This window comes from Pan troglodytes, chromosome 2, assembly GCF_028858775.2.
Source record: "Pan troglodytes isolate AG18354 chromosome 2, NHGRI_mPanTro3-v2.0_pri, whole genome shotgun sequence".
NCBI lineage: Eukaryota > Metazoa > Chordata > Mammalia > Primates > Hominidae > Pan > Pan troglodytes.
The window spans coordinates 143,702,459-143,723,399 of record NC_086015.1 but is presented as its reverse complement, the minus strand read 5'-3'; the positions used below and the strand labels follow the sequence as shown (position 1 = coordinate 143,723,399).

General features: G+C 43.3%; 1 protein-coding gene and 1 long non-coding RNA gene across 4 annotated transcripts in view; one reads left to right on the top strand and one right to left on the bottom strand.

Annotated features, from left to right (window-relative positions):
* Window positions 1-20,941, bottom strand: part of CLSTN2 (calsyntenin 2) — a 639,289-nt gene that overhangs the window by 66,121 nt on the left and 552,227 nt on the right. The gene's annotated exons all lie outside the window — the stretch shown is intronic.
* LOC107970787 (uncharacterized) overlaps window positions 1-20,941 on the top strand; it is a 101,726-nt gene that overhangs the window by 20,295 nt on the left and 60,490 nt on the right. The window contains exons 2-3 of one of the 2 annotated variants that reach the window (XR_010155807.1): window positions 3,037-3,183; window positions 3,671-3,910. This is a non-coding gene — a long non-coding RNA (uncharacterized LOC107970787). Of the gene's footprint in view, window positions 1-3,036; window positions 3,184-3,670; window positions 3,911-20,941 lie in introns of those variants that run through there. The other variant, XR_010155808.1, reaches the window with a different exon arrangement.

Here is a 20,941-nt window from a genome sequence, read left to right as displayed (position 1 = left end):
CCAGCCTGGGGCTGATTTGCAAATTCCACAAAGCCCCACAGAGGTAGAGCTGACGGTGTTGATGTGAGAGCCAGAGGTTAGGGCAGAAAATCCAGTCTCAACGAAGTGGGGGTTGTGCATTCCCTGTGCTGTCTCCTGCAGGAGCCTGGAGGAATGGGACATGCCAGGAGGAGATGAGGCCCCCCATTCACTATTACTCGGGGAAATGTTCACCTCAGACCCTTTCAGACTTCCTTTCCCCACTGAGGTGCTGATTGTCTTGCCAGATATACCATGAACAAAGGGGCCCAGAGTAAAAAATGCTTTGGAAAAGCCTCATTTAACAGTCCATCAGGCTTCTTTCAGCAGGATGCCTCAGAACAGTGGTTCTCAAAGTGTGGTCTCTGAACCACAGCATCAGTATCAGCTGGGAACTTGCTATAAATTCACTCTCCAGCCTCACCTCAGACCCATGGAATCAGAAACTCCAGGAGTAGGGCTTGGCCATTTGTGTTTCAATAAGCCCTCCAGGTGGTTTTGGTGTGGTTAAGTTTGAGAACCTCTGTCTCAGAGACTATAATATGCTAAGGTGGGGAACAGAGTAGACCGTTTACCAAATTTTTGGACCATATTTGTCCTCCTGCTATGTACCTATGGCTATCTCAGGGACCAAAAAAATCCTAGATGACACATGCTGTGAAATTCACTCAATTCATTCACACATATGTTCCAGGTACTTCCCAGGCATTGGGGATGTGACAGTGAACAAAACAGACTGTAGCCAGCCCCTTCCCACTTTCCAGCAAATGCCAGTCTCCCTCTTGCCCCACCATTCTTCCTACCCCCATTTCAAAGCTTCCCTCCCTCTGCTGACATATTTCTTCCTGCTTCTTATTTTGAGCATGAGGACTCCTCTTACCTGTGAGTCCCCACTCAAAAAAAAAAGGGGGGGCAAAAAAGCAAAACCCTCTCTTAAGCCCGCCAGGCTTTCTTCCTCCTCCCAGGTTTTTGCTTGCAAGACATGCCACAGAATTCATCTAGGGATATTTTCCTCATGAATTTCCTGAACCAGCTGCTGTCTGTCAGGGCCCTGGGCAGAGATTCAGAGCTGCAGAGGCACAGCCTGCCTGTTGTCGGTTGTAAGTGCCCATGTACAGAGTGAGTTTAATATTTGAGCAGGCCAGGAAGCACCTGTCTTAAATTTGGCAATTAGGAAAGGGAATATTTCTCCTCATGTGTTCCCTCTCTGAACACAATAAACTGCACAAAGACTAAGCAGATCGCTTGCCTCCAAATAGGAATTGTCTTCAAAGAGAGTCATTTTAGGATGGGGGTGAGGTCCCATCCTATGGGTTCTAACACCTCCTGCAAAAGCCTCTGAGCTTCTCAAGGTAAGTATAAGGGATATGATAGCCATTCAACAATTAGTATGTATTGGCAGATCAACTGACTGACTGAATGAATGAACAAATGATTGCATTAAGAGCTAGCGACCCTGGAAATGATTCCTGTAGAAAAGGAGAATATGAGGGTCCAGCTTGGAAACTGGGAGGGCATTCCTGGGGATAAGGCCATGTCTGTGCCAAATCCTTGGAATTCTAGCAAACTCAGCAGTGCCGTCTGTCCAAGAAAAAGAGTTGAGAAGTCCCTGGCAGACACAGAGGGTTTTGGTTAGAAGATGAGGGCCCCATGGGGAGAAGGAAGGAGGGTACAAGTCATCAGATATGAGTGAGTCCCCATAAGACTCTAGCTAGGGAGGGGCCAATGCATGTTGCACAGGTCTCCTCACCAGCCTGTGGCTTCCATGCACATTCTGGGGATAGCAGCACCTATTTGGATTTCCACTGAAAGGTAGTGGCTTTGAAGTGAGTTGGCTCAGGGGAAATTTCAGCTCTATCCACTTACTTGGGATTGGAACTTGGGGCAAGTTTCTTAAACTTGCTGAGTGTTTCTTCATCTATAAGATGGGTAGAAAATCTATCTTGCAGGAAGAATCGATTATTTATTAAATAGGTATTTATTGGTATGAGGTCACACATTATGTTAGGTGCTGAATATAGAAAGTAAAAATAGACATAGCTCTTTCCCTTAGGTGACAGACAGAAAATTAAACACTCACGTAAATAAATGTAACATTATGTCTATAAGACATCCTATGAGTAGAGGTACAAGGTGTCATACAAGCCCATAATAGAGGAATTTTACCAAGTTTTGGAGATCAGAAAGTGATGGTGAAGGAAAGGACGAGGACGAATGTCACAGCATTCAAGGCAGACAGAACAAGCAAAGGCAGCACCCTGTGGCACAGAAGCGAGGGGTGGGTTTGTGATATAGGGGTAGAGGGCAGGTGCCTTCTCCTACCCCTGCTCCTGTCAGCACACCGGTGGGTCTACCTCACCCCAAACCATGGGGATGCCCATTCCAACCTTGGAGGAAGGCTATACATAGCACAGTTCCATGTTGAGGCTGTGGAACCCGACCCCTCAGGTTCAAATTCTGATTCGATCACGTCCTGACTGCGTGATCTCAGGAGAGTTAGTTACATTTCCTGTCTGTGCCTCAAACAGAAATGATAACAATAGTAACTACCTTGAGGGGTTGTAATGATTGAGTTAATACATGTAAAACACTTAGAACACTGGCTTACCTCGTAAGTGCTAAAAGGAGTAGGTGTTACTCCTGACATTCCTTCCTTAACTCATGGCCCTCAGTTATAATACTTACATGGTTCTTGGCATGAGCCCTCTTCCCTCCCTCTGCCCAGTCCAGGAAGAGGCTCAACCCCCGATGTTCCTCATCACCCCATCTGGACCAGTGTGACTGCACCAGCCTGTACCATTCTCTGTCCATCCTGGTCCCTCACATACTCAAGACACACATGTAATTTTACATTTTCCAGTAGCCATATTAGAAAAGTAAAAAGAAACAGGTGAATTTAATACTGTACTTTAGTCCAATATAGCCATTTATCATTTCAACATGTAATTAATATTAAAAATTCTTACATTTTACATTCTGTTTTTGTACTCTTTCCAATCCATCATGATTTTACCCTAGCAGCACACCTCAATTTGGACTAGCCACATTTCAAGTGCTTGACAGTCACAGGTGACTAATGGCTCTCCTATGGGTTATAGCCCAGCTCTTGACTCTTTGATCCACAAGGATAAGAACCACATCCACTTCCACATCTCCAGGTATGAGGTAGGTGCACAACAAATGTTGGTCACAAATGAGAGCGTGGAGGGGGAGTGGATCGATGAATGGTGGTCATGTTCTGCAGAGCCCCACCTGTCCTCCCAGGCTCTTACTATGTTACTGGGCACAGAGCCTTTTAGCCACAACGGGATCAAATCCTGGGTACCTAGTGCTAAATTACCATCCCAAAGAGAAGGTGAGGGGAGGGCTTGAAGGACCCTGGGGGTCCAGGGCAGCATCATAAGGAGGGGAGTGTGAAGAAAGAGAGGCAGGGGAATATTCATGCTGTGTAAAGGAGAAAAAGAAATGATCCCAGAGGACTCAGGCAAAGAGAAGAATGGGCAGAAGGAGGGAGGCATCTCCTGACATGGCTTTCCCTGCTTCTTAAGGACTTGGCAGGGGAAGCAAAGATTAATGGGAGGAATGAGAGAGAGAATACTTTCATGCAAAATGTTTCTTTCCATGCTTAATTTCTCCTTTCATTCTTTCCTAGGCAGATAAATAGCAGAGAATGATTACACGTAACTCTTCTCACCACGGATTCCGGCATTTGTGGGCAGCTGCAGAAGAGTAGGTGGGAGGATCTCCCAGATTATGAGGCCAGTTTTTCTGTGGCTCAGAGAGTGCCAGTGACTCGCTCAAGATAAAACAGCTTGTTAGTGGCAGGGATGGAGCCCAGAAATCCTGTTTCCTGTCCTCAGGAGTGTGTGTTCGAAAGAAGTTCTTGGCAAAGGTGAGAATAAATCATAGGCTCTTTGAAGAGGACTCCAGTGTATTAAACAAATAGGTTGCTGAGATGCAGTTAACTACTCAGTAATGTAGTTGAAGAAAATTAATTTTTCATTCTGCCACTCAGAATATCGAGGCTGGCCATCTGTAAACACAGCCTGTCTCTAGGAGAACAGAGGTGGAATCCTCCTTGCAAGTTTAAAAAAATAACAGAGTAATCTCAGTGGATGTCTTAAGAGAAACATAATTATAATTTAGTTGACATATCTCATATCTCAGTGATGGTAAATAAACCTTCCCTAAATAATTCAATAATAAATGTTGCTCCTTTGGAGAAGTGAACTGAACTGGTCTTGAATGGAATTGGGTAAGTGTTTCCACGTACAAAAAAACAGCACGTGCTGGCGAGAAAGCATGTCCCACATCTCAGAGCTCACTGGGGACTGCCTCAGCTACTGGCTCTGTAAACCAGCAGCTCTATGGTAACGGGACTCTCCTTCAACCACATGGCTGCCTGTGTGTGTATCTGATTGCTCTGTGGGGGAGTGGCAGAGAAGAACAGTGTGCATTTATAATGGAGCCCCAGTACAGACCTTTCACCACAGGGGCTTCCCAGACCAATCTTGTTCTGGTGGAATTCAGAGCCACTGAATGAAATTAAAGGCCATCAGTGGGGTCATGCCATGAACATCACATCATTGCTCTAGAAAAGACAAACCCATTCCAGCCACATCTGGACCACCTGCTCCCCTTGTAGAATGATTTCTGCAGAAGGGCCAATTTGCATTTCACAGGGGCCTCAAGAGAAGGCTTGTCAACAGGTTGTCTCAGCTTGGAATTCCACAGCAAAAAAAAAAAAAGATACTTTCTTTGAACTACGAGTCAGTCTGTTAAGTTTGGGGAAATTTGTAGAAATATTTGAAGAACAGTTGCAGTTTTAAATCCATTAGGATATCTAAGATCTTAAGCACAGGCTGTTATGGATATTTGCCAAGCGGAATTTTCACTTGAGTTTTGGTCTCATATAAAGCTCTGGAAACTGATTGAAATCCAGTAATACTCTTTCCCCTCCCCCCAAAAATCAAAACAAAACAAATGCCACAAACACAAAAGCGTTCCTCCTACCACCTTTCTCTGGCTCTGGAGAGAAGGTGGAATAGTCCTTATACTTTCATGCTAGGTTCTGATTAATCACCTAGGATAGTCTTTGTGAGTGCCAATTACAGGCAAAGCATGTGCTGGTTCCAAGCTTTGGTGTGACTGTGGATGTAAGAAAATGTGAATATAAATGGCCTCCCTTGTTTACTGAGATCAGTGTGGCTCATTCTTCCTGATGACTTCCATCCAACCTGCACTGTTCAGGAACCAGATTATACAGTCTTAGAACAAGACTGGGAAGGCCTCAGAGTCCAGGACTCTGTTTTGGTCTTCTCTTGTTCCCCACTATGGCTCTCAAATACAGGGCTAGGGGCATAAAAATGCACAGAGTGTTCACTGCATTTGATACCATTACTCACTATGACAGAAAAAGCAGTGGCCAGAATAGTGGAGCACCACCTTTTTTTTTTTTGGCATGAGAAAAATATTCCTTGAATCGTATATAATATTAGTAATTTGTAAGATGTTCTATGTGTTCAGAAAGTGCTATTTTTCAAGAAGGACCCCTTGTTAATGACAATAAAGGCTCTCATGAAAAGGTCCATAAACCTCATTCATTCATTCATCTGTTAACTAAATATGCATGGAGCCTGCCATGTATCAGGCGCCCTGCTCCACACAGAGAAAGCTAAGAGCTGGAGCCTCAGAACTGCCTGGCAAAGCCTTGTAGGTTCCCTCTCTAGTGATCTGGCAGAAGTGGATGAGGTGCTCAGACTGAAGACTATTTTAGAGGGCATTGATTCTTATGCCTGAGATTCTAAGGGATTTTGTGGCTTTATCTGCTAAGGGGAGGGCAGTTTTGAGAAGAGAAAGGGGAGGCTGAAGATGGCAGGCTCTCAAAGGTCCTCATCACCTGTAACTGTCTTTCCTGCAGTTCTTCCTAAGGAGCCCCCTTGGAAGGAGACCCCACCACTATGCCACATACTGTGGGTCCTAGGTCCTCGTGTGAGGGTAAACTTCTACTTATAAACCAGGGGCTATAGCCGAATCAAGAAAAATTCTTTTTTCTTCTGTCTTTAACTGTTGGATAATAATTTTGTTCCTTTTAAGAAATTTTCTTAAAAAGTTGAATTTCTAACAACATCCTGGAGAGCTGGCTCATTAAGAGCATTCCTATTGTGTTGTCAGGATAATGGCCCCCTTATAGGTTCATGTCCTAATCTCTGAAACCTGTGAATATGTTACAGTCATGCATCGCTTAGCAACAAGGACACATTCTAAGAAATGCGTCCTTCGGTTATTTCATCATTGTCGAACATCATAGAGTGCACTCACACAAACCTAGACGGCATAGCCCACTACACACCTAGGCTCTATGGTACAGCCTATTGCTCCTAGGCTATGGACCTGTACAGGATGTTACTGTACCAAATACTGTAGGCAGATGTAACATGATGGTAAGTATGTGTTTATTTAGACACAAGCAAATATAAAAAATGTAAAATGGTGACGCAGTATTATAATCTCATGGGATTGCCTTCAGTCAATGATATGCAGTCTATCATTGACTGAAATGTGATTATGTGGCACATGACTGTACTTAAACAGCAAAAAGGACTTTTCAGAAGTGATTAAATGAAGAATCTTGAGATGGGGAGAGTATCCTGGACCATTTAGGTGGGTCCAATGCTACACAAAGGTCCTCACAATTAAAGAGGGAGGCAGGAGAGCCAGACATGATGTGATGAATGAAGAAGAGGTTGAATAATGCAGTGGCTGACCTTAAAGATGAAAGGGGCTATAAGCCATGGCGTGTTGTAAACTGTAAAGTAGAAGGAAACAGAAGCTCTTCTAGAGCCTCCAGAAGGAGCACAGCCTTCCCAATACTTTGATTGATTTTAGCCCCGGAGACCCATTTCAGACATCTGACCTCCAAGATTGTAAGATAATAAACTTATGTTGAAGTCACTACATATGTGGTATATTATAAGGTTGCAATAGGAAACCAACACACTCATCTTGCTCAACACACAATCCTTGCTTCTCTACACAAACTGATTTCCTCAATGTTCCCCTTTTATACTAGACTTTGTGTACGCCACTTCTGCTCTGCTGTCTCATCTCCTTCTTCCACTTCTCCCGACCAATCAGCTTTCCAAGGCCAGCTCCACACTCCACTGCACCCCATCCCCTGCCCTGAAATTCTTCATAGATGCCAGGCACAATGTGCTCTGATTTCTGATTCTCTCAGTATTTTGAAGAGTGTTTATCAATATGTGTAATTCACGATTAGTTTAGACAAACAAAAAGCTCATCTTCCAAAAGGTGTTTAAAAGTGCTGGGCTGACCACACACAGGATAACCAAAGACCACCTCTGCTTGGTGGCTTCTGCATGCCTAAGACTCCCCAAGCTGTTTAATAAGGGCTCAATTCCTGATTGCCTTCACAGTGAACTGTGGGGTACAGGGGTCAGTAGCTGCCCTCTGTCCACCCTGTATGCAAACAGGCCTGCATCCTTCACTGCTCAGCCCCACAAGCCTGTGTTCATTTGCTACAATTTCCTCCATTTAGTGGTGTAGAATTAGTTGACTTTCAGGTCAGACAGTGCTGAGCCTGAAAGATGTGCCCTTCTGAGTCTCTGAGACATCTCCCTGGGGAAAGGCCCACTTGGGAGAAGGTTCCCTTTTTTTTTAATTTTACCCTTCACCCACCACCACCATAAGCACAGCCTGCTTTCATACATTTTGTGCCATACCCTGGGCTAAGATCTTTGCATTGCCTATTCTCCCAATAATTCTTGGAGGTATTACTATTATTTTCTCCATTTTACAAATCGACTGAAGCTCAGAGAGGTGGAATAACATGTCCAAGGTCACACAATGAGTTTGTGTCTACAGCCTTGCTGTTTGAACTGTGGGCCATGAACCAGCAGCACAGGCATCCCTTGGGAGCTGGTTAGAAATGTAGAATCATAGACTCCACCCCAGGCCTTCTGAATCTGAATCTTAACAAGTTCTCCAGGCAATTAACATGCACATTAAAGTTTGAGAAGTTCTGCTCTAAGCCACTAAGCAGTACTATCACTCAAGAAAGAAAAAGAAAAACAATCATTTATTGGATGAGAATTTAGATAGAGTGTCTGTGTAAGGATTCTTGTAGGTCAAATGGAACTAGACACTGTGGGATGGGGGAGGGCCTTGGGAAACACAACTCAACTCTTACCAGCTGTGGCTCAGTTATATAATCTGAGGAGAAAACCTGCTTTCTATGGTTATAAATTTTGCTAGAAAAAATTCATACAAATGACTCTGAAAAGCATGGAGCTCCCATTAACCCACTGTGGAGCTCTTACAGAGTTTGTCTGGGAGAGGAGCCGAGGCCTCCTGAAGGATTTCATTTAATCCCTAAGGACGCAAGGGTGCCCCTCCTTCCTGCATCTAGCCTTCAGGCTAGGCAGGAGAAAGCTAGTTTGCAGGAGGACTGGTATGAGGAAGTTATCCTTGTGTGGTGGCCATTGAAGCCAACAGCCTCCAAAGAGCATTAGAGTGACCAGGGCTGCTTTTGCAAACATCTGAACTGAATCTTTTTTATCCCTTAGCCTAATGAGGAAGCGATGGAATTTCAGGAACTTAATTATTGGCAAGCTAGAAAGTATGCAGGAGAGAGAGAAAGAGAACAAGAGCAAGGTGGGTGGAGGGAGCGAGAGTGACTGATTTGGGAATGAGGTAACTTGGGCACCATGTGTGTTAAGTGAAGGGCTGGCTCTCTCAACAGCAAGATTCGCTCCATTAAACAGTGTCAGGGGTTCCTTCCCTTCACCCAAACACTCAACTAGAAGTGAGAGGAACAAGACTGGTACTCAATCATAATGATTTAAATTATTTAAACCTGTTAATTGAGGTATTATTTATTTATTTATACTCCATTTCTCAGATTTAGGGTTAATTTGTATTAATAGATTCTTAATAGCCATGGTTAATGGCAACAGCACTAATCATTTTCCATTAATAAAATAATACTTTATTATTTTCAAAGTACCCCCACAATATTCCATTTTCTCCTCAGTCTCCCTGGGAGGATGAGTGGGTATAATATGCATTCTACAAATGAAAAAAGTAAGGCCAGAAGAAGTACAATGATTTCATCAGAGGCAGCTTATGAGGTTGGGGGACTGGGACCAGAGCCCAGCTTTCCTGAACTCTAGGAGGTACTTCTTCCTTGGCTGGCTTTTCCAGCCAACTGAGCAAACACGAAAACCAAACCAACAATAAAAACACAACACTAATCAAACACAGGCAAAGAATAGACAGGTCCAACACTCCTCTGATTCACAAACATCCCAATTTCTTGTCCTTTAGTATAATCCTTGTTTTACATTCATGACTGTAGAATCCTGCTTGAATGGTTTACTTTGGTTCCATGATGGGATTGCTCATATCAGAAAGTTTGTCCTTCCCTCGCAGATATTCTGAGTGCATTCCTAATTTTGAAGTAAGTCTTTCTTTCTGGGTCCTATATATTACCCAGATATTTTCTGGGTCTTTAAACAAGTGCCAATAAGGCTGCTTTTTGGACCAGCCTCTGACAGTCAAGTAGAAGAAATGCCTGAGTGTTATACCGAGTGGACAAAAGAAAAGATACTTGTTTCCAAAGCCCTCAAGGCTTACAAGCTGACTCTGAATTTCTGAAACCCCACTTGGGAGCCCTGAGCTCCCTATGAAGTTCCCTAATTTCCAATCTTTCCTACTTCTCAATGAGAACTTTTTTTTTTTTTTTTTTTTTTTTTGAGACGGAGTCTCGCTCTGTCACCCAGGCTGGAGTGCAGTGGCATGATCTCGGCTCACTGCAATCTCCACCTCCCAGGTTCATGCCATTCTCCCGCCTCAGCCTCCCGAGTAGCTGGGACTACGGGCTCCCGCCACCATGCCCAGATAATTTTTTTTGTATTTTTTAGTAGAGACGGGGTTTCACTGTGTTAGCCAGGATGGTCTTGATCTCCTGACATCGTGATCTGCCTGCCTTGGCCTCCCAAGGTGCTGGGATTACAGGTGTGAGCCACCGCGCCCAGCCAGAACCTTTGCATTTTTATAGGGTTATTAGGTACCTGTACCCCATGCATAACAAGAGGCAGAACTTCAGGTACCAGGGCAGGGCAATCAGAGACGCTCAGTGAGAAGTATTTGAGGATGGGGTGATTTTTACCACCCCCTGCCTACACCATAGGCAATTCTGTCAGTGAGCAGAGCTGTCCTGCATAAAGAGCAGCCTCACTATCTCCAAATGCTCCCTCTGCATCCCAGGCCATTGGGCAGCTCAGCACCCAGGTGGGCCTTTGTTTCTTAGGTTACAATTCTCAGCCCAGAAAAAGAAAAGAATGCCCAAGCCAAAGGCATCCTCCCATGTCCTTGGCTGACCATTTAATTATAAGGTCCAATCAAACTAATTACACATTGGGGTCCTTGAAGACAGTAGGTAATTCAAGTGCCTTGCTGTTGAATTCCAGAAAGGTAGATTATTTTTATTACAGTCAGTAGATGGGGCTGTGGCTCATGCAGTTGAAAAGGCAAACCTTGAGACCAAGGGAGTCAAGAGAAAGAGAAGTGTCTTCAGATGACAAACTCTGTAAGGGCTCCATAGTGGGTTAGTGGAAGCTCCCTGCTTTTCAGAGTCAGGTATATGAATTATTTCTACCAAATTTATAACCATAGAAAGTAGGTTTTCTCATCAGATTATATAACTGAGCCACAGCTGGTAATAGTTGAGTCGTGTGAAGATTAAACAAGGCAAACCAGCCAGTGCGCTGTTGGGCATATAGTAAATGCTCAATAAATGGTTATTATTTTGATATAATGATTGTTAATTATTTGGTTTAGTGAAAAAAAAAAACATTCAAGTGCTCACAATGCCAGACAGAGTGCTCAGTGCTGGGGATTCCAAAGGCATGCTGTCTTTGTACAATCTTGGATTTCCAATGACAATAGTAACCAAGGCTGAGAGGAAATCCTTCAGGAGACAAAATCTTTATACTTGGCCTGAGACATTCCATTCAAGGGTACTTTTTTGTGGTAAAGAGGTGGTGACAACAGCTAGTGGTTGTGACAAGACATCCTCAGGTACCCACTTTAGCCACTCTGGGTCACTCCAGGGGATAAAAGAGAAGGGATGCCTTGAGGATACAACTTTCATTAAAGAGAGTGAATTAGCACAAAACAAATAATTGTTTAATTTTATTTGTACCTTGACCCACCAAAACTGCATATGGCGTGTGAGAATAAAATCAATACAAGATTTCTTTTAAAAAGAAATAGTAGTCATGGAAGGGAAACTGGATGTGTCATACACGTCTCTGGGCTCCCTCTGAGCTCGGCACCATCTGGGGCAGGAAAGGTGAGGGCATAGCCACTTGGCACTGGCTGCCTTCATGGTAAATACTCTGTGTGGTTCACCCAGCTGCTGCCCAGGGATGGCCTTCCCAAAGGTGCAACCCAACAGCACCTCACTCCATTAGGGGGGCTCCCTGATTGTCCCTGAAGAGTGGTAGAATTCATGCCCCTGCCACTCAGGTATGCAGGGGAATGAATGCTCCTGGAAAAAATCTTGGGCTGATTGGAGACCGGCGCCAGTGGATAAACTCTTCTCTCTTTCTCTTCTCACACAAGACACAATAGTTAATTATTTTTAGTTAGTAATTGCTTTGGATTATTAGAAAATGTCTTGGGGGAGAGTCCAAGATGACCAATTAGAAACAGCTGCAGTGCATGTCGCATAGAGAATGAAAACAGCAAGTGAATTCAGCACCTTCAACCGAAATATCTAGGTTCTCGCATTGGGACTGAATATGTGGAAGACTCGACCAATGGAGAAGGAAGAAAAGCATGGTGGGGCGACAGCCCACCCTGGAGTGGTGCAGAGCCAAAGGAACCCCCAACGCCAGCCAAGGGAAGCTGTGAGTGATTGTATGACCCCTCCCGGAAAAACATCGTCTTCCATAGATGTTTGCAACCTGCAGATCAGGAGATTCCCTCATGAGTCCATGCCATCAGGGTCTTGGGTCTGATACACAGAACTGTGTGGAGTCTTGGCAGAGCAGTCACTCAGGCTCACTCAGAGACACAGGAGTTTTATAGACTCTGGCCCCAGGAATCCTAGCAAGGCAGGAGATCCATCCGTACACTCCCCTAGAAAGCACGCTGAATCCAGGGAGCTAAGAAGTGTCGTTCTGTGGACCCCACTTCCATGGCACCTCACAAGTTAGGACCCACTGGCTTGGAATTCCAGCCGGCAGGGGCAACAGGCTGGAGAATGCCTGAGACGAATGAGCTCCTGAGGTGGGGGCGGCCGCCATTTCTGCGGTGAGGTTGACTCAGCCATTCTAGCCTCCTGGCTTCGGGGAGTCCAGGTGGTTCGGTCAAGAAGGAATCCCCTATAGCACAGCACAGAGGCTGTGCCAGATCGTGGCCAGATAGCTTTTTCAAATGGGACCCCCAATCCATCCCTCCTGACTGGGCGGGGCCTCCCTGCAAGAATATCAGCAACTCCAGCCACGGTTATATGAATAAAACTCTGATCCCTCCCTGGGATGGAGCCCCTGATGGGAAGGGTGGCCAACATCTCTGCAGTTCAGTCAACTCAGCTTTTCCAGCCCGCTGGCTCTGGAGAGTCCAAGCCATCTGCACGAGGAAGGCTTACCCCCAACACTGCACACCTGGTCTACCAAAAAGCACCCAAACTGCTGCTTTTTTTTTTTTTTTTTTTTTTTTTGAGACGGAGTCTCTCTGTGTCGCCCAAGCTAGAGGTTAATAGCGCAATCTCGGCTTACTGCAATCTCTGCCTCCCAGGTTCAAGTGATTCTGCTGCCTCAGCCTCCCAAGTAGCTGGGATTACACGTGCATGCCACCACGTCCGGCTAATTTTTGTATTTTTAGTAGAGACAGAGTTTCACCATGTTTGCCAGGCTAGTCTCGAACTCCTGACCTGGTGATCCACCTGCCTCGGCCTCCCAAAGTGCTGGGATTACAGGTGTGAGCCACCGCGCCCGGCTAGACTGCTTGTTTAAGTAGGTCCGTGATCCTGTCCTTCCTGACTGGGTGAGACCTCCCAACAGGGGTCTCCAGACACCCCCTACAGGAGCATCCAGGCCAACAACAGGTCAGTACCCACCCTGTGCCTTTGATAAAATTCAACATCCCTTCATGTTAAAAACTCTCAATAAACTAGATACTGAAGGAACATACTAAAAATACTAAGAGCTATCTATGACAAACACACAGCCAATATCATACTGAATGGGTAAAAGCTGGACGCATTCCCCTTGAAAACTGCCACAAGACAAGGATGCCCTCTCTCATCACTTCTATTCAACATTGTATTGGAAGTTTGGCCCAGGAAATCAGGCAAGAGAAAGAAATGAAACATATTCAAATAGAAAGAGAGGAAGTCAAGTTATCTTTGCTTGCAGATGACATGATCCTATATCTAGAAAATCCCATCACCTTAGCCCAAAAGCTTCTTAAGCTGATAAGCAACTTCAGCAAAGTCTCAGGATACAAAATCAATGTGCAAAAATCACTAGCATTCCTATACACCAAGAACAGACAAGCAGAGAGCCAAATCATTAAGGAGCTCCCATTCACAATTGCTACGAAGAGAATAAAATACCTAAGAATACAGCTAACAAGGGAAGTGAAAGACCTCTTCAAGGAGAACTACAAACCACTGCTCAAGAAAGTCAGAGAGGACACAAGCAAATGGAGAAACATTCCATGATCATGAATAGGAAGAATCAATGTTGTGAAAATGGTCACACTGCCCAAAGTAATTTATAGATTCAATGCTATTCCCATGAAACTACCATTGACATTCTTCACAGAATTTGAAGAAAGTATTTTAAAATTCATATGGAGCCAAAAAAGAGCCTGAATAGCCAAGACGATCCTAAAAAAAAAGAATAAAGCTGGAGGCATCATGCTACCTGACTTCAAACTATACTACAAGGGTACAGTAACCAAAACAGCATGGTACTGGTACAAAAACAGACACATAGACCAATGGAACAGAATAAATAACTTAGAAATAAGACCATACACCTACAACCATCTGATCTTTGACAAACCTCGCAGAAATAAGCAATGGGGAAAGGATTCCCTATTTAATAAATGGTGCTGGAAGAACTGGCTAGTCATATGCAAAAAATTGAAACTGGACCCCTTCCTTACACCTTTATACAAAAATTAACTCAAGATAGATTAAATACTCAAATGTAAAACCCAAAACTATGAAAACTCTAGAAGAAAACCTAGGCAATAACATTCAGGACATAGTCATGGGCAAAGATTTCATGACAAAAACACCAAAAACAATTGCAACAGAAGCAAAAATTGACAAATGGGATCTAATTAAACTAAAGAGCTTCTGCACAGTAAAAGAAGCTATCATCAGAGTGAACAGACAACCTATAGAATGGGAGAACATTTTTGCAATCTATCCATCTGACAAGGGTCTAATACCCAGAGCCTACAAGAAACTTAAACAAATGTACAAGGAAAAAAAAAACATTAAAAAGTGGGCAAAGGACATCAACAGATACTTCTGAAAAGAAGACATTCTTGCAGCCAACAAACATATTTACAGAAAGCTCAACATCACTGATTGGTCATTAGAGAAATGCAAGTCAAAACCACAATGAGATACCATCTCATGCCAGTCAGAATGGCTAAAAATAAGAAGTCCAGAAACACCAGATGCTGATGAGTTTACAGAGAAAATGAAGCACTTTTATACAGTTGGTGGGAGTGTAATTTAGTTCAACCATTGTGGAAGACAGTGTGGCGGTTCTGCAAAAATCTAGAGGCAGAAATACAATTTGACCCAGCAATCTCATTACTGGGTATATATCCGAAGGAATATAAATCATTCTATTATAAAGATATATGCACATGTATGTTCATTGCAGCACTATTCACAATAGCAAAGACATGGAATCAATCCAAATGTCCATCAATGATAGACTGGATAAACAAAATGTGGTACATATACACCATGGAATACTCTGTAGCCATAAAAAGGAATGAGAGCATGTCCTTTGCAGGGATATGAATGGAGCTAAAAGCCATTATCCTTAGCAAACTCACATAGGAACTGGAAACAAAACATGCATGTTCTCACTTATAAGTCAGAGCTGAATGACGAGAACACATCAACACATTAGGGGGCACAACACACACTGGGGCCTGTTGGGGGTGAGGTAGGGGAAGAGAGAGCATCAGGAAGAATATCTAATGGATGCTGGGCTTAATACCTAGGTGATGGGATGATCTGTGCAGCAAAGCACCATGGCACACATTTACCTATGTAACAAGCCTGCATATCCTGCACATGTACCCCAGAAGTTAAAAGTTGAAGGTCAAAATGAAAACAAACAAAAAATAATTGCTTTGGAAGAGCAATCAGCTGAACTTGATCAGAAGAGGTATCCGGCTTGATAACCTACCCTTTTGTTTACCTCCCTCATTCTCTTACCTCTCACAGTCCTCTCCCTGGGCTTGTGATCTTTATTGTGAAAGAGAAGGTCATAAACTTTTGCACTGGGCTTTGCTTTTTGGGAATGCAGACTAAGAGGGAATGTTAAGATGAACCCTTGAAGGAGGTGTATATGCTTTGCGCCCTGAATGTATGATGACAGAGTTTATATTCTTTAGCAGAGGGTCACACAATTGGTTCTAAGCTTTGTAGCAGCCAATACAAAAGGAAACTTGATGTAATATTGTCTTATTATGTCCATAAAATTAAAAGTTATCTGTTGTTAAAGAAAAACAGATTTTTTTCTTGTATGGAGTCCAGATAGAAATCCTTCTGTGGGTTTTCAAAAAAAGACATTCTGTGATGTGGACAGCTCTGTCCTCAACATCACCCTTTATTAATCTAATAATGAATTTGGGGAATTGGTTCTAATAACACCCTTCAACGTGGTCTAAAAGGTTGGCATCAAGATATGCCCTAGTAAGAGTAGGTTTTTAGAGAGACCAGTTAATGAGCTGTATGGCTAAGATAAGCCATTTCAATTCTCATAGGTCTCCCATCTATGACATGGAATAATGATTCCTCTTCACAGACTGCTGTGACGAATAAAAGAGTAAATGTAGGCAAAGCTCGTAAGCAGATCCTAGCACAGAGAGGCTTAGGTGATATTTGTGCCTTTGACCCTCTCCTTCCCCCTTCTGTTATATTATGACCTGGTTATGTTGTCCAGCCCCTGACATGATAGGACAGCTTTGCCAAGTATTTCTTGGTGACTGCCCACAGAACCTGGTTCATGCCTAGTATAAGGTAGGTATACACAGTAGGTGCTACTCACAAATATTTGGCTGAAGAAGCAAACTTGTCACATTGCCCTTAGGTTGCATGACTAATGCTACAGTTATAAGAACAGCACGACTGAGATTCCAAACAGACCCTATATTGCGTGTAAATGATTCTTGACTATCCTAAATAATAACACAGATTTAATTAAAAACACTTTAAAGACATCCTTTCAAAGCCTTGCCCCAACCCTCTGTTGCTTTATCAGGCTCTCAATTTGCTGACTTGAGTGTGATTTTTGCTGAAACCTCTAAATGGCAAATCACATTTTCATCCCGAAGTGTCTGAGATAAAGCCATGTGAGAGAATGGAATAATTAAAGGCCAAAAAGGTAAACCCAGCCAGGAAGGCAATGGGAAAACATGAGCGAGGCAATAATGTTCCCAGACGTTTTTTCCTTTGCTGATTAAACCAAAGGTCTTGGTTGTAAATTAGAACCTTGTTCTCCTGAAATATTAATCTATGTCTGAAGTGAAAAAAATAAAAACCTCCATGGTTGATTGTAACAATTCCAACTGCTGGTGAGTGTCCTTGGCAGACAACCCTGATAAGTAGGGTTTGTCAGACTCTTCTGTGGAATATTCCTTTATATGGTGGGAGTCCCCTGTCTCCTGTGGGGGCAGTTTGTCTGCAGATTCTGGAGCTCTTCTCATCCCTGTTCATTTCCATCCATCCATCCATCCAACCAGGCAGACAGCATATACTTACAGAGCCCCTACTATGAGTCAGACACAGCTCTAGTTCTGGGGGATATAGTAGGAAATAATACAAAGTTCCTACTCTTATGGAGAGATACTATATATTTACATAAACATATTTATATAGAATGTAAACCAAGGTTACCCATCTTGATGTTCATTCATCCAAATTTCCTTGAGCAAAGTTCAAAAGGCTTAGCTTTTCTGGTTGTAAGGTGAGTGACTGTGTATTCCTGAGACAGTAAGGGACACCTTGGATTTAGTCCTGTATTTCAAGCTTCCAGCATAAAATCCAGAACACAGTATACACTCAGAGAAAGTGTGTTCAATGACAGTAATCTACTATCCTCATGGACATGCATAATGTCTTATTGCCGCTGCTACTTCTTTGCTCCAGAATAGGTTTTAGTTCTTTCAATTAGCATTTTTTGAGACCTGTTTATTTCTCAAAGATTATACATGTCTTTTAATAAACACATGTATTTTTCAGCTGGGTAGGTGACTAGGAATGGAACTACTGGGTCCGCTTTAGCAGATATTGCCAAATAGTTTTCTAAAGAGGCTGTACCAGTTTATACTCCCACAAGCAATATACAAAACTCCCAGTTGCTCTGCATTCTTGCCAAATCCTGGTATCATCTCTTTTGAAATTTATTTTTTTTAAGCCATTATGGTGGGTGGTTGGTATAGCTCACTGTGGATTTAAATTTTGCATTTCCCCAACATATAATGAAGTTGAGCACCTTTTTGTGTGTTTATTGGCCATTTGGATAACTTGTTTCTTAAAGGGCTTTTTTGGGTCTTTTGAAGGTCCAGGGTCTTTGTCTTCTTTGTTCAATGTTGTATTTGCAGGCTCCACAGAAATGCCTGCCAGGTAGGAGTCTCCCAAAGGAAGTATTTGTTAAGTAAATGAGCAAATTCACATACCTCTTCTGTCACTTTCTTAATATTTTTATTTAAACTAGCTTACTTTTACTTAAGTATTTGAGACAGCATCTCACTCCAGTTGCCCAGGCTGGAGTGCAGTGGTGCAATTTCGGCTCACTGCAGCCTCGACCTCCTGAGCTCAGGTGATTCTCCCACCTCAGCCTCCTGAGTAGCTGGGACTATAGATGTGTAGCACCATGTCTGGCTAATTTTTTGGATTCTTATTAGAGAGCGGTTTTGCCACATTGCCCAGGCTGATCTCCAACTTCTGGACTCAAGCAATCTGCCTGCCTTGGCCTCCCAGTGTTGGGATTACAGGCGTGAGCTACCACACCCAGTCTAAAATAATTTTATTTCATTTTACAACTGTGAAGTCATGTTTTAATGTGTAAGTTACACCTTTTCTCCTATGCATTAAAATAAATGGGTAACTACTAAAATTTTTAAAAGTCCGTTCAAGTATTTCTAATATCTCTCTCTAATGTCATTGCTGGTATATCAATATCCCTCAAATTAAATGAATTGATACCACTGAAACATTTAAGTGCTCATTACATGTTAGCTCTGATTAGATTTCCTTACCACCAGCAAATCCAGGGCAAGGATGAAATGAGGATTTGGAAAATGTGTCTTAGCAAGGCAGTGGTGGTTTTTAGAAAGATCATGAAGGCAAAGTAGAAGGGAGTAAAGAGAAGGCTGGAGGGGCACCAGACTGGCCAGGAGACAGAGAAAGACAAATTAACACTTGATTTGGTTGTCATATAAAGTATGCTTTTCAAGATTTTAAGTAACCATTTGTGTTTTACTCCACAGATAAAAAGCTTCAAGTTTATCAGGGACGTATGACTTATGGGGGTTGATACCGTGCTAAAATCTTAATGAACAGGTTTCCAATGTTCTGTCTCTCTGGATAAACTGCTATTAGAAGAAATGCAGAAATGGGACAGCCCTTAGTGATCAAGTGCAGTGAGAAAGTCTCACTGGCTTGGTCTCTTATCAGCCATTCACATGAATGCTTCCTGGCTACATGTGAGCAGGTACTAGACATCACAGCTGGGCAGGCTAGGCTGCAAGACCTTTGTGAGGTGTGGGGTCTGCTCCTCGTTACTGAGCAGATCGTAGTGTCAATGTTCAGCCTATGACACTGCTTGGTGAAAGACTTCCCATAACTGCTAAGTGAGAAGTCACAGAATTTCACTCTTGAAGCCAAGGGCCTGCCCAGAACATAGTCCCAGTGGATGTGCCATGTTTTTTTTTTTTTTCTGAGACAAGGTCTCACTCTGTCACCCAGGCTGGAGTAGAGTGGCACAATCTCGGCTCACCGCAGCCCGATGTGTCACATTTTGAAGTGGTCCAGGGCAAATGGCAGCAAGGATGAGAGCCTTCTTTGTGGCCCAGCTTCAGTTTTCTGGAATAAGTGTCCGTGGGATGCCCCTGGTCTGGGTGGAAAATGACTCCACAGTGTTGCCCATTAGGTGCTGCTTCTGGGGATGTGTCTAGCATGGAGGAACTGGGGGCCTTCATGTACAGCCCTGACCCCAATAGGAAGGGATCCTTCCTTCATAAGGAGATTTAAAGGCCCTCCTCCCATATCCTTGGAGGTGAGAGAATATACAGAGAAATGACCGGTGTGGATTCCATATGGCCCACAGAGCAGAGACCCAGAGGATCTGGTTAGAGGCAGAGGCTGTATATGTGTGTGTGTGTGTGTGTATATATACATATATATATATATATATATATTTTTTTTTTTTTCTTGTCTGTTGCCATCCTCCTCATCCCGTGATCTGGGCTGCTCACTTCTATAGACTAACGACCTGTTCCTGTCCGGGACCCTAGACGCACTATTTCTCTGGCAAAAGAATGCACACTTGATTCAAAACTCAGCGTTTCTATTTCCTGGCCAGTTGATACAGAGCCAGTTGTTTTCTAATCTTTCCAAGCCACAGTTACCTCACATCTGAGTAATGGGTAATGAGACACTGAGGTGAAGATGTGTAAAATGCATAGCAGGGGCCTGTGAACAATTTATCTGCCTACATCCTCCCAAAAAGCCCATTCTGGTTCCCTTTTAGAGCCAACACGGGGTGGATTTCATCCCAGTATCTTTAGAATGGGCCGGGGTGTGGTGGGTGTTTAAACATTGTCAGGTCTTCTCCCTGCTGCTCCATGCAAGCCTTCCACTACCCCCAGGCCCAGTTAGGTGATCCCTCCCAGACAGTCTTCTGTATATGGCTCCTGTCTATCCCTGATCATGGTACTGTAATTACCTTTCTCTCCCACTAAACTCTAAGCTTCAGGGCCAGGATTGAGCCTCACTCATTGCCATAGGGCCCAGAAAAGTCTCTAGCACACAGCAGCCCTCAACACATGCTGTTTCTTCCACTTAAGTTACTTTTTATCCTAAAGCAAGATGCATAAAGCTACACAAAACAAGTGCAGAACTTAATGAACTATTACGGAGTGAGCATCCTTATAGCCACACCCAGGCCAAGAACTGAAACCTTACCAGCTGTGCAGAAGCCCCTTCCCTGCACCCCATCCCAATGTCAACCACTATTCTCCTCCCAACCACTACTCTCCTCTCAACCACTACTCTCCTCCCAAAAGTATCCATTGTCTTGACTTTTACAGTCTTCACCTCTCTCCCATTTTATCACTTAAATCTGTGTCCCTAGACACCGTAGTTGAGTTTTGCCCATGAAAAAACTAATTTATGTTTTTCAAAACTTTTTAATCTATAGCTTATACGTTAATTGTTTTCTTTTCCTTGCAATTTATCTGTTGAAGAACACAGGATAACAGATTTTCCCAGTCTGGATTTTGTTATTTGCACACTCATGTGTTCCTCTGTCCCAGTATTTCCTGCACATAGCCAATCAAATCTAGGCTTATTTTGTTCATTTTTGCCCCAACTCAGAAACAGCTGTTTCTTTAAGAGACCCTGGAATCT